Here is a 13895-nt window from a genome sequence, read left to right as displayed (position 1 = left end):
AATGTGTGTATGTGTGAGAGGGTGGGAGGGAGTGTGAGAGAGAAGGGGCATGTGTGTGTGTGTTGGAGAGACTACAGTGGGGCAAAGGGCTGAGGAAAACATTTATATACAGTTTTTATACACACCTTTGGTTCTACTTTTTGGTAGGACAACTTGGTATAATCTGCAAAATATAAGTGTGCGCATCTTATAGTCAACTTTTCTCCTTTCAGAACTCATCCTCTAGATACAAGTGCACTTGTGTGCAAAGATGCAGGTTCACTGCAGTCTTGTTGGTAAGAACAGAAATTGCCTCTGGCAAATTCAGCAAGGCTCAGATCCCAAAGGGTGACTTGACACTAGAACAGGGAACTAGGACTTTAGCTGGGAGCAATAGGGGGCCACAGAGGGTTTTAAGCAGGAGAGGAATATATTTTGATTTGTGCTTTGAAATGACCATCCTGATTAACAGTGCAGAAAGAATAGGGGAGACCAAAAGCCAGGAGACCTGTTAATAAACCAAGTCCCATCCTCTCTCCCTTGGGTATTTAAAAAGCCTGATGGAGTGGCTGGTGGGATGTGGGATGAGGGAGAAAGAGGGGTCAAAGAAGACATCCAGGTGGTACCCAGGAGGGGCTGTCCCCTTCTCCAGCCCATCAACCCTGCTGCCTCAGGGTAACTAATGGCGGTCCAAGGACAGACTGGGATGACTTCAAAAGTCAGAACTTTATGCCTCCCACTGTATCTTCCCAACCCAGAGGAGAGCTGGCCTAACATGGAGGTGAAGAAGGTCAACCACCACACCGGGGAGCCAAGAGTGCCTGCAACTGAAAGCAGGAGGATTGCATCCAGCATCCATGTGGAATCTAAGTCCCCTCTTGACATAGATGTGGAGTGGACACAACCATTCTAAGGTCCACAGGATGGAGGAATAGAGTATGGATTAGAGTAGACTTACTGATATTCTATTCATGAACTACTGTGATTAGTAATCGAAGAAAATGTGGCATTGGTGTGGAGAAAGTGACCATGGTGGCTGCTGGGGGTAGGGAGTGGGAGGAAGAGATGAGATGTGGGGACGTTTTCGGGACTTGGAGTTGTCCTGGGTGGTGCTGCAGGGACAGTTACCAGACATTGTATGTCCTCCCATGGCCCACTGGGTGGACTGTGAGAGAGTGTGGGCTATGGTGTGGACCATTGACCATGAGGTGCAGCGGTGCTCAGAGATGTATTCACCAAGTGCAATAAATGTCTCATGATGATGGAGGAGGTTGTTGTTATGGGGGGAGGAGTGGGGTGAGGGGGGTGGTGGGTATATAGGGACTTCATATTTTTTTAATGTAACATTAAAAAATAAAGACAAAAAAAAAGTGCCTGGCACACATAAGTGCTCCTTATATGTGATCTGTTATTATACCTAGGCACATGGTAGATCATCCATAGATATTTATCAAGTGAACCTAACCTAAAGTCTGGTCAAGGACTTTAGTGAGTTTGAAATTGGAGAATGGAAGTTCAGAGCAATCAGCCCCCTCCCAATTCTGTGGGAAAAGAGGATGAGGGATTTCCAGAAAGGGTCAGGGAAGGCTCAAGTTAGTGCCAGGACTGGTCCTACGACCCAGAGCTTGTTGAATGAGTGGACTTGGCAGACCTGGCAGGTTGGTCAGGGTGCTCCTGAGCACAGGTACCCCCTTGTTACTTTAATATGGACCCCATTCCCTCTGGTCCAGCCCTGTCCTGGGATGTCCTCTGAATTCAGTTGGCCAACTTCTCCCCATGTGCCTGGCTAATCCCGTCTTCACAGTCTTGGGTTCCTCCCTGGAGATCTGGGAGCCTGTTCCTCTTAGGGTTTTCGTGTGTCCATCCAGGGAAGAGATGAGAGCTGAGGTCCCAGAATAGCAACTCGCTCACCAAGGTCATATTCCCTTCCCGGCATGCCTCTCCTGTCTGCTTCAGCCATTGGCCCGGTCCAGCTGACGCTGGGAATACTGAACCAGAAACAAACTGGAAGGTTGGGATGTGAATTCTTGAGCAGAGTTCAAAATCCTTTTTCTCACCCCATTAATTGCACACACACGAGACCAGATATGTGATTTGTGGGGCCCATTTATGAAATGAACATGTGGGGCCCTTAAGTTTAAAAATTATTAATAATTTAAAGACAGCAACAGCAGAGTATTTTACCAAGTGTGGGGGCCTTCTGAGCATGCAGCTTTGAGCAACTGCACAGCCACGCCCCAGGAAGCCAGGCCTGTACACAAACTCTGAGTGCATGTACATGTGTGTGTTTTTCTGGGGAAAGAGTCCTCAACTATTAAGGCCCTGTGACCCCAAAAAGTCAAGAATCATTGTAACTGAGGCTAAGTGAGAATCCCTACTTTTCATCTCCACCTCTTCTCCCCACTCCAGACAGGCAGTTGGGGCCTTCGTGGGCCAGGGTGGAAGGTTAGCAAATGTGTTGCATGGGCACAGACTTTGGAGGAAGGCATGTTATGGTGGCAGTAGGGATGGAGAGATGTATGTGCGTGAGAGACGGAGTTTAGAGCAGATTTATTAGGACTTGCTGATGGATGTGGAGTCGGGAGAAAGAAAAGCATGAAGATTGACTTCCAGGTTTCTGGCTTGAGCAATTGGCTCAGTCAATGGAGGTGCTGTTCATTGAGATGGAACATAACTGGAAGATTGGTGATGCGTTTTGCTTTGTTGGGTAGCAGTGAGAACCAAGAATTCCATTCTAGACATGAGAAAGTGTCAAGGAAACAGATAATAAAGCTCAGAAAGGTTAGAGTGAAAGATACATATTTGGAGTCATTGGCATAGAGGTGGCATTTAACCCCTTTGGAATGGATGAGATGTCCCAGGGGTTCAGTGTGTGAGAGCTCTGTTATTTGGGGCAAATTATTTAACTTCTCTGACTCTCAGTTTTCTCATTGTAAAATGAAGACAAGACTAATATCCTTTTCTTAGGATTTCATAAATGACCTTGTGAAAAGGAAATGCTTAGAGCAGGCCCTGGTACCTATTAAGCATCCAATGTTAGTTATTCTTGTTATTATTAATGTTATTATATTATTCCTATCCACAGATGTGCATTGAGCGACCACTGTGTGTTAGACATTGCTTTGGATGCTTTGGGGTCATCTGTGGACAAGAAAAAATATCAAGCATGTTAGAAAGGAAAGTGCTATGGAAAGAAGAAAAAGTAGAGTGGAGTAAGGGATGTCAAGTATAGGATGGGGAGAGATTGTAAGATCAAACAGGATGCCAGAGGTCCCCCCCCCCCCAAAAAAAAAGTGACATTTAAGCAAACACTCTGGAGGTGAGGGAGCTCACTACATGGATGTCTGGAGGAGGTTCCAGGCAGAGGGAACAGCTAGTGCAAAGAACCTAAGGAAGGAGGTACATGGCAATTTGAGGAGTGGTGAGGAGGCCAATGAGTGGCTGGAGTGAAATCATAGAGGTAAAATGTGGGGGTAACTTTCTGAGGAAACTCCTCACAGCAAAGGCAGCTTGTCCTTCAGCCTGGCAGAGGCAGTCAGTCCTCCAACAAGGCAACAGCAGGTCTCCAACAGGATGAGGCAGTATGTTCTCCAACCATGGCAGACACAAGCTCTCTGACATGGTGGAGGCAGCCAGCTCTCCAACATGGCAGCCACCCAAGGCTTTGGGTAGGCCCGGAGGGCCCCTTTTCCAGCCCATCCTCCCACAGAAGGTCCTCACCTTCTAAAGCAGGCTCACCAGTGGGGCCTCTCCTCTTCTTGGCTATGCAGTATCCCCTCCCAGCAAAACTCGGCTGGGCCTTGGCTCCATGGTTCCCAATCGAAGCATAAATCTGAGTCATTTTCTTCTGAATCTGTGGTGATAGAAGACAAGGCCTCTTGGGTAGTCATATCCTGTCTCCTATTCCAGACCCGAAAGGGGTCCCTTTTAAGGTCTGGGTATCCCTGCTGCCTTCTCTGAGGCCAGAGAGACAATGCAGAATCAAGGCGTGTTGGCCAGGTTGAAGCCCCATGAAACCTCCAGGGCCTTGAATGATGATCAGGGGCCAAGAAAGAAGGTTGTCCTGTGATGGAGAAGAGGTCAAATTGCCCTACTACAGAGGGACCCTAGAGTTAAGTAAATGAACTACTTTATTGGGCATGGTCCAGCATGAAGCTCAGAGGTGATACAAACCCAATCATTAACCCATCCATCCATCCATGCACTAGTTCATTCATTAGCACATATTGGAGAGTCGATTTACAATGATTTCCATTGCAGCACTACTTTGTGGTGAGATAAACAAAACTTTCTGGAAATAGTGTGCATGTCCATCACAAGAGATCTGGTTGCCTAAACTGTGATATACTCACACCATGGAGATGGTCCATCTGTCCAATGGCATGTCATCATGAAGTTAGTAAAAGGATTACATTAGATTTGTATCTTCCAACTTCCAGGATGTATTACAAGCAAGTTGCAGAGAAATGTATATGGTAGGATATGTTTTGTTATAAAAATAAAGATTGCCCACATAAAAATCCCCTACACATATGCTGTTAAGTATGGGCATGAGCTTCCTAACATGTCTTATCTTGGGAAGGCAAGGTGAGAAAGGAGACGAGGTGGGGAGATTATTTTTCTTACTATACTCTTGTATTGTTTCACTGGTTGCCAATATGTAAAAGAGGCTGAACAGAGCCCTCAGATATGAATTCAATCAAGGGCAAGAGATAGAAAAGGCTGTGACTCAGTTTCCTCATCTATAAAACAGGCATAATAAAAGTATCTTCTATGATGACAGTTAACTGAAGTAAGGCATGTAAAGACTCAGCACAGGCATTGAACAATGCTGGTGGTAATGATGATTTAAAAATCAGGGAGTGGATGTGGCTCAAGCAGTTGAGTGTCTGCTTCCCACATATGAGGTCCCAGGTTCAATCCCCAGCCCCACTAACCTCAAAAATAAATAAATAAATGAATCAGCACAATGGTTTGAGGCACGGTTCTTCACTAGTGAGTTTTTTGAGCATGTACAATGTGCTAAGTGCTTTACAAGCATTTTCTCATTTAACCTTAAATTCCTGAAGGAAATCATTATTATTTGAATTTTACAGATGAGAAATCAAAGGCTCAGAAATGTGACTTGTCCTGGCTCACGCAGCCAGGAAGTGGGGGTGCTGGATTCAAATTCAGCCTCCTGGCTCCACAGAGAATGGAATTCTGCCGGGGGCACTTGTTTAAAGTCAGGGACTTCAAAAGGCAGCATTGAATTTAAGATGTTGCTCCACCAGCTTTGGTGCAGCCTGTGGGAGAGTGGACTCAGGGCTACAGTTTTGTGCCTACTCCTCTGTTTCAGCCCCACATTCATGTCCTCAGAGGTTTCCCTTCCTCTTTCTTCAAACTCCTTTCAAATTGCACATGAAAAAAGACCACAGCAGAGATCTTCCCCTTGAAGGGTGCGTGTGGCTTCATCCTCTCTGTGTCCTAGTCAGGGATTAGCAAGTACCTGCAGGCCAGTTTCCCCAGCTGTTTCGCTGTCCATTATCTTTTTTATCTTTTTTTTACCTGTCAGCAGACAGCTCCCTTCTCCTGCCCACCCGCTCCCCACTTGCCCCTCCCTGGCCTGGGAAAGTGTGACCTCCTGGGCACTTCCCTGCCCTGAAACTGCCCTGCTGAGTGGGGGGTGGGGAGGAGATATCAGAGATACTCCTCTTTGCTTTTCTGCTTTTCATACTGGATTCTAGACAAACTAATTCCAATAAAGAAATCCATGGCAGGAAAGTTAAGACAGGTCTGGTTTTCCCTATCCACCCCTGTGTTAGTCAGCCAAAGGGGTGCTGATGCAAAATACCAGAAATCTGCTGGCTGTTATAAAGGATATTTATTTGGGGTAGGAGCTTATGGATACCAGGCCATGAAGCATAAGTTACTTCCCTCACCAAAGTCTATTTTCACATATTGGAGCAAGATGGCTGCTGATGTCTGTGAGGGTTTAGGCTTCCCGGGTTCCTCCCTTTCCGGATCTTGCTTCTCTGGATTCAGGTTCCTCTCTTTCCAGGGCTTGCTTCTTCCTGGGGATTGCTTCTCTTTCCTCTGTGAGCTTACTTTCTGGGGCTCCAGCTTAAGGCTTCATTATCAAACTCTAACATCAAAACTCCAACATCAAAAGCCCTCCATCGCTGTCCTTTGCCATGCCTTTTATCTTGAATCCCCAGATGCTCTAATGACACGGCCCAATCAAAGCCCTAATCATAACTTAATCATGCCCAGGTACAGACCAGAGTACAAACATAATCCAATATCTATTTTTGGAATTCATAATCATATCAAACTGCTACACTCCACCCTCTAAATTCCAAAAAATTTACAGTATTTGAAAAAACTTTAAAACAGTAACAATGCAAGTATTAATCATATCACAATCAATTTAAAGAAATAGTTTGTCTTGGGGCAAAGTCCTATCTGCTATAGACCTCTGAAACTTATAAAACAATTTACCTGTTTCCAATGCACAAATGGACAAAGGATAAACATTTTCATTACAATAAAGAAAAACTGGGAGGGAAACATGAGTTATGGGTCCTCTGGAGTTTAGTAAACTTGCAGGGCATCCTCCATTCGATTTCGGTCTGAGAGTCGTTCTTAAGATGATGGTTTCTCCTCCTTGTTGCCTTATGGGAACCCACTCTTTCTGCAGATTTGTCCAATGGCCATATTCTTGACTCCACCCTCATCAAGCATCTGGGTGTCAGCCAAGCTCCAGACCTCCCCCTCCAAGAATGTTGCAGTGATAGCCACACTTTACCCAATCTTTGGGTTAGAGTCTTAACTCCCTAGTACAGTGATGTGAAGACAACATTGCCCCTAAACTTTGGCATACAGTTTCAACCCACTCAGAGCAGCTAGTTGACCACCTGGCCTTCCCTAACCCATGGGGGACAGGTCCACCCCTCTCAGACCTGTGGGGTGCTGACCTTAATTGCCATAATCCTTGGGGAATGTGCTCCACCCTCTCTGTACCCTGGAGTGGCAAAACTCCCAGAACATCGGGTGAGAACATCCACCCTCTTCAACTGCTTATGCAAAACTCACCCTCTCTGTACACATGGGTGGGGCTCCTCTCTTGGCCCAAGGTGATTTCAGCTTCCATGGTTTTCCTCTTAAAAGCTGTTATCTCCTTCAATCTCTCCTTTCCATGACCTTTTTATTCCAGGCTGACAGTGGTTTTCTTCATACAGTTCTCTCAAAAACCTTGTTGGTTTAGCATGCAAGAAGCAGGGGTCCAAGCCATCAGAAGGTAAGACTTTCCACAAGTCTTTCTGAGGTAACTGCATCTTCGATCCCAATTTACAAGTTCCAAAGTTTGGCTAAGTCCTCAAATGGGGCACTTTCATCAGGGAGCTTGATTTCCCAAGGCTTGGAATTTCCAGAATTAGTTTGTTTTCTTTGTACCTGACAGTTCAGTCCTTGGTATAACTCTCTCATCTAGCATTCTGCTATAAGCTGCGAGCAGAAGCCAAGGTGCATTCTCTGGGTTTACTTTGGAAATTTCTTCAGCTAAATGCCCAGGCTCACCATTTTCAAATTCTGCCTTCCGTAAAACACCGGGAGTTAATCTTGCTAAATTCTCTGCTACTTTAAAACATGGATTGCCTTTCCTCTAGTTTCCAATAATAGTCTAACCATTTACTTCTAAGGCATCATAAAAAGTCTCTTTAGCATCCATATTGCTATCAACAGTCTCTTCAAAGCACTGTAGGTCTTTTCTTGCAAGCATCTCACAATTCTTCCAAAAAATATCCCTTACCCATTTATAAAACCATTCCAGCTTTTCGGTAACTGCAAAAGCACTTCCCCACTCCTTGGTACCAAATTCTCTATTAGTCAGCCAAGGGGGTGCTGATACAAAATACCAGAAATCTGCTGGCTGTTATAAAGGGTATTTATTTGGGGCAGGAGCATACAGATACCAGGCCATAAAGCATAAATTACTTCCATCACCAAAGTCTTTTTTCACGTGTTGGAGCAAGATGGCTGCTGACATCTGTGAGGGTTCAGGCTTCCTGGGTTCCTCCCTTCCAGGGTCTTGCTTCTCTCTAGATTCAGGGGTTCCTCTCTTCCCAGGGCTTGCTTCTTCCTGGGCTCAGGATTTCTCTCTTCCTGGGGCTTGCTTCTCTTTCCTCTGTGAGCTTACTTCCCGGGGCTCCAGCTTAAGGCTTCAGCATCAAACTCCAACATCAAAAGCCTTCCAACTCTGTCCTTTGCCATGCCTTTTATCTGTGAGTCCCCACCCTTTGTTGGGTGGGGACTCCATGTCCTAATGATGTGACCCAATCAAAGTCCTAATCATAACTTAATCATGCCCAGGTACAGACCAGATTACAAACATAATCCAATATCTATTTTTGGAATTCATAACTATATCAAACTGCCACAACGCCCTACCCCATCCCCCAGTCCCACAAACGCTGGCAGGCCCAGACTCTGGGGTTAGGTCTGATCCCAGCACAGGGGCAGAACACACAATAATACCAAGCTTCCAAGGCAGGGAACCTGAGGGTGGACTGCCCAACGTCAGTGCAAAAGTAACAAAGGCATTTATTTCAAAACGCCATGTGAGATGTCCCTGGGTAAAAAGACTCTCAGGCAAAAGTCTTAGGAGTCAGGATGGAGTGGGGTAGGTTGAGGTTGGCTTTAGAACAGTAAAAGTAGGTGAATAAAACCCCTTTCTCTGCAGTTGTTTTCAGACACTCTGGCCTATCTGCCCCCTGCCTGGCTCCAGCACTAGGGCACAGCCTGGAAGGCTCACCTTGGCTAAGTAAGAAGCGTAGCCAGACGATCAACAAGAACAGCAGCAAGCCCACTGGCAGACACAGCCAGAACACCAGGAAAGAAAATGTCAGGTCGTTGACCAGCGGCACCAGAGGGTATTTCATGGTGGTCGTGTGACTAAGCCGGGTCAGCCTGGGCTGTGCTGCCAGGGCTGCCGCTGGGGACCTGGTGGGCTGGCCATGCTCTGCCCTCACCCAACTGTGACTGAGCCAGTGATGTAACAAGGAAGCCCGTAGTGTCCTTCAGGTGAAGCCTGCAAGGGAGACCTTGAGGGAGAGCTGTTTTGGATGAACTGGTGGGATCCTGGGCAGCAAGATAGCTAGACTGAGAGTAAAAGCCCAGGTTTCCAGGTATGCATAAAGGCCTGTGTTTGAATCCTGGTGTTAAGCTGCTATTGGGTTTATGTGACAACTCCCCAACACTTTTTCTTCTAAGACGGAAAAAATTCTTACCTCGCCAAGCTGCTAAATTAGAAAAATAGATGGGATAAAAATTTCCTTTGGTGGGTGTTCATATATTCAAAGTCACAGGTATGTCCAGGGGCCTGTCAGGTCCCCTGGCCCTGTAATTCCAGCCACACGTGCCCACATTTATATTTAGTGGGAGTGGCAGGGATCATAGCAAACTGAATATAGTTAAGCGCATCTAAAGCAGGCAGATGTACTAAGCTCCCGCCAACGACTGCTATGCTTGCTTGATCTCCCCACTCTTCCAGAGTCACAAAATCTGGATTATGTGAAATCTCCCAATTTAAAAACGGTGAAGCAACCCTTCCTAAAACATGAACATACCTGCCAGATCAGATTGGATCACTGGGGACCATTTGAAAAGATTCTAATCTAACACATAATAGGGCTTCAATAAATGAGTTGATCTGGAAACTTCTGCATCTTTCCTTAGGATTTTCAGTGAGGGGCTTCTAGAGACTTTAATCTTGTTCCTCTCTCTCTCAAGGGGGCAGAACACTCAGAAATGCCATTCTTATTGTCTCCCACCCCACCCCTACCATTTATTCATTCATGAAATAAACCTCTACATGGCAGGTCCTCTGGCATGCAAAAGGCTATGGACTTACTAGGCCCCCAAAAGCCCCTTAAGCTGGATCCAGGTTGGGATCCTGATGGGTGTGGGAAGGGCCAAATGAGAAGCAGTTGCTGCTTGTGGAAGCAAAGGAGGAAAGAACATGGTTTTCTCCAATGGGGTCCTTGGACCACCTAACTGTCACTGCCAGCAGGTGGGTAGAGGCTGGAGGGTACTTATTCAACAGGCCAACTCCTAGGGCTCACCCACATGGATTGAGACAGAAACTCTGAGGTGCAGCTCAGGACTTGACAATTTAATGAGCAACCAGGGTGATTTTTATGCAGACTTGACTTTGTGCCTTAGGAGCACAGGTTTTAAAGTCTGGCAGACCAATTCCAAGCTTGCAGAGCAGCTGCAGGAAGTGGGTGGTAAACCTGGAGGGAGACCCCCTTATAGGAAGACACCAGGCAGGGGGAAAGGCAAGTGGGGGCCAGCCACAGGAAATATGGTGTTATAGGGGACAGCTGGCTTAGAGGGCTGGGGGTTTAAAAGAAGCCCTAGCCTGGCCATTGGATGGTCAGAGTCCCCAGAAGAGGTCTGGGCAGATGGTCTTGGACTGCACATCCAAAAACAGCAGGACCCTGGCAGGCTGTGGCAGACTCAGAGGTCAAGACTAGGAACTGGGTGGCCTGAGTTGGGGTGGATCGTGATTTTACACTGGGCCCTGCTGGGGCTTGGGTCAGAAAGAGTTGTAGCACAGGTGGGAAAGGCTTGAACATCCATTATCTGGCCATGGAAACCTTGTCAGACACCAAAAAGGGCCACAGCTATCAGCTCAGGGAGAAGATTCCTCACCACTGGTGCTCAGCTGGAGGCCTTGGGGTATGTGGGCAGAGCAGGAGTGAATACACAACTCCACCTTGCAGGGTTACAGTTCCTTTAGGTACGTGGTTCAGGAGAGCACACTAAAGTCACACTGAATCTGTGCTGGATCACAGACAGAAATGGTTCTCATCATTGCTTTCTTAAGTGATACAACCATCCCATCATGTGCCATTTAGGTATTAAGGAGCTAATCTGGCCCCATTTAACCCTCTGCAGATAACTATGCAAAAGTATGACAGAGTGGGGTGAATGCTTCTTAATTTACTCTTTCAGGGTTGTCTGCTGTGCTTTGGCTACCATCTGTAATCTAGATCTGTGATTTTTCACCCTGGTTTTGTAATTAAGAGCATCCATGTAGAGTCAAACTCTTGGCCTGTAACCAAAAGCACACACAAGGTTATTAGAAGAATCTCCTTAAAATTTAATTGACTAAATGTTTTACATTCAATTTTCCATGGGTTTCTTCGGGACAAAGGATTGGCATAAATATAAACAAGTTCCTGGGCCTTCTTCCCTAACTGACAAAGATATAACACAGAAGGCGAGGGGACACGATACACCTTCATATTTACATTTTGCCTTTACTTTACAATTCAGTGCCAGAAATATTTACAGAAAATACAATAAGAAAAAGATGTCTTGGCAACATACTGAAATTTATACAAATTGTATACATGACTTCAAGCAAATAATGATACTGCTTATTTTTCAGTCACAACTGCCAAGCCCTTCAGAGGAGAAAGACGTTCTTGGTCACTGTAAGAGATGAGGACTTGGGAAACTTGGTTTGCTTCAACAAATATTTATTGGCGCCTACTATATGCAAGGCACTGTGGAATCCCAAATTATACCTTTTCCTTCACCATTAAAAAAAGAAAAACATCTGAAAAAGATGAGTTGATATTCTGAGAAAAACACTATACAGTACATGGCTTCTTTAGCTACTGAGAAACCCACAGTTTGATTCCACATTGTATGAATGGATTACCTCCAATCTCTCCATCTCAAGAAAAGAGACTATAATGGAAATCCTTAAAATAGACCATTTAGGTCAATTTATTGTTTCATGTAAACATATAAATCTTTTTAGGAAGATATAACCTGAATGAGCTTTAAAATGCTAAATAGAGAACTACTGCCAGGAGTGTCAAATTGTCTAATACATTTATTATCATCTAACCACAAAAATATGTCTTTGAGCAAGGCAGACTCATTTTGGGTCAAGTCTACCTTCCAACAGAAATAAATATTTTTAAAGCTTCTGTCTGAAACTAGTTCCCCAGCATATGTAGAAATTAACTCTGTGAAGGCCCCACACATGGACCCAGATGTATCTGACATGACCAGCCAAAGATGTAGATACTTTGTATTTATATATGAATCCAGAGGAGAATGGGCTGTCCTGAAATAGAGAACCTGGAAGTGGAGGATGTTTATATGCATGGGTGTATCCGGCCAAAGAAGCAGGGAGGTCAACCTGTATGTAGCCATTCCTTTCAAAGGGCCAATGGAGGGAGTGAATGTAGCTCAAGTGATTGAGCACCTGCTTCCCATAATGTATGAGGTCCTGGTATTTCCTTAAAAAAAAAAAAAGGCCAATGGATAGAAGCAGGGGAGAGTGGAGCTTTGGAGGAAGCACTAGACAAAAGGAAAAGCAATCTGAACAAGGAAAGAGTTTAAAAGGCAAAAGCCGTCCTTACTGTCCTCAGTGCTCTGCGGAGAGGAAAGCCCCCCCAAAAAGCATGAGAAGTGAGTGTGAGGGGCTACTTACCTCTGTTTCTTGGCTTTTGCTTTCCTCTTAACACTCATCCACTTCCTGGTGCACACCTAAGAATGACGCGTCACAGGAGACAACTAAACTGCTTAAGCTGCAGACCAAAGTGGTCCTGGATTCTCCCAGGGGTCATGGGCATATGCTAACAATTTATCAAGTAGACTACTAAAGATTGGTATGCTCCTCCGGCATCAATCTACTTAAAGTTATTTTAAACAAAGGCAGCTGGGTGAACTGAGTGACCATGAACTAAAAAAAAACACATATTAATGAAAGGTCCAAGAGGCCTTACCGCACTCCCTGTTTTAGCAGATGTTATTATGAACCAGCCTGATTAGGGATGTGTATCCCATATTTTTTCTGTGCTGCTGTGTTGGGGGTTTCATGCCTTCAGGGGCTGCACGTTACTGAACCCATTCCTCCTTCACTGGGCAAAGTCTTCTAGATTACAAACTGCATTTATCATGGTTGTTCACTTGTCAAAGCCATTAGAATTACACAAAAAGTTGCCAAAAATTGGACCTAATTAAAAGATTAGCAAACCTACCCCCCAACACACACACATACACCCCTACACATTTTTTCTGACATGAAAACTATGCCAAGGTAAAATGTTTTATCTGAAGAGTCACACTGAGGAAGTACAATACCTACATCAATTATTTTTAACCTCTGGAATGTTGTAAGTTGCACATCAATTTATACTTTGATCACTCTAATCAGATCCAGGGCCCATTTCTGCCCCCAAAACATCAATCTGGAATTTCCTCATAAGTTGTCAAACTTCATCTTTTATACCTGCTGAGTTACTAAAACATTTTCAGGATAGAACTTGCTAATCTTTATTATATATCCCCTCCCCCATGCTACCATCTGGGAACATCAATTTACTGCCCAGCTTAAAAAAGAAATCAATTATTGAATAATATTGTACCTGAATAGAAACTGGAGTTACAGAGGAAGGAGGTTATCGTTACCTGAGTTTAAACCAAACATGATAAAAAAAAAAAAAAGGGTATAGCAAACTTAAACCAAGAGCTGCTATGCCCATGCCATGTTTCTTGCTCATTGATGACGAGATACACACTTTTGGAAAAGAAATATCTGCACAAGGAATTAGGTCCTACACTCTCAATCCCCAATTAAACTACCAAAATATCAAATCAAAAGAAATAAACAGACCACTGTAGCTCTGACCTACAGAATCTACTGAGGTCACAGTTCAAGTGAGAAAATGCCTCATGCACCTGGGATCATTCTTCTTTGGACTGCAAATGTCACTTATTTTCTTAACATAATATACTCTTAATTAATAAAGAAGTAAGTAAAAATAGTAGAAATGAGCAGTGTATACTCTAGTATTGTAAAGGAATCCTTGTGCAGATGTTCTGGGTCTGGCCACCTCAAAACTTTCCCCCCT

Source organism: Dasypus novemcinctus, chromosome 24 (assembly GCF_030445035.2).
Source record: "Dasypus novemcinctus isolate mDasNov1 chromosome 24, mDasNov1.1.hap2, whole genome shotgun sequence".
NCBI lineage: Eukaryota > Metazoa > Chordata > Mammalia > Cingulata > Dasypodidae > Dasypus > Dasypus novemcinctus.
The sequence above is the reverse complement of the archived record's forward strand: the minus strand, read 5'-3'. Positions refer to the sequence as shown.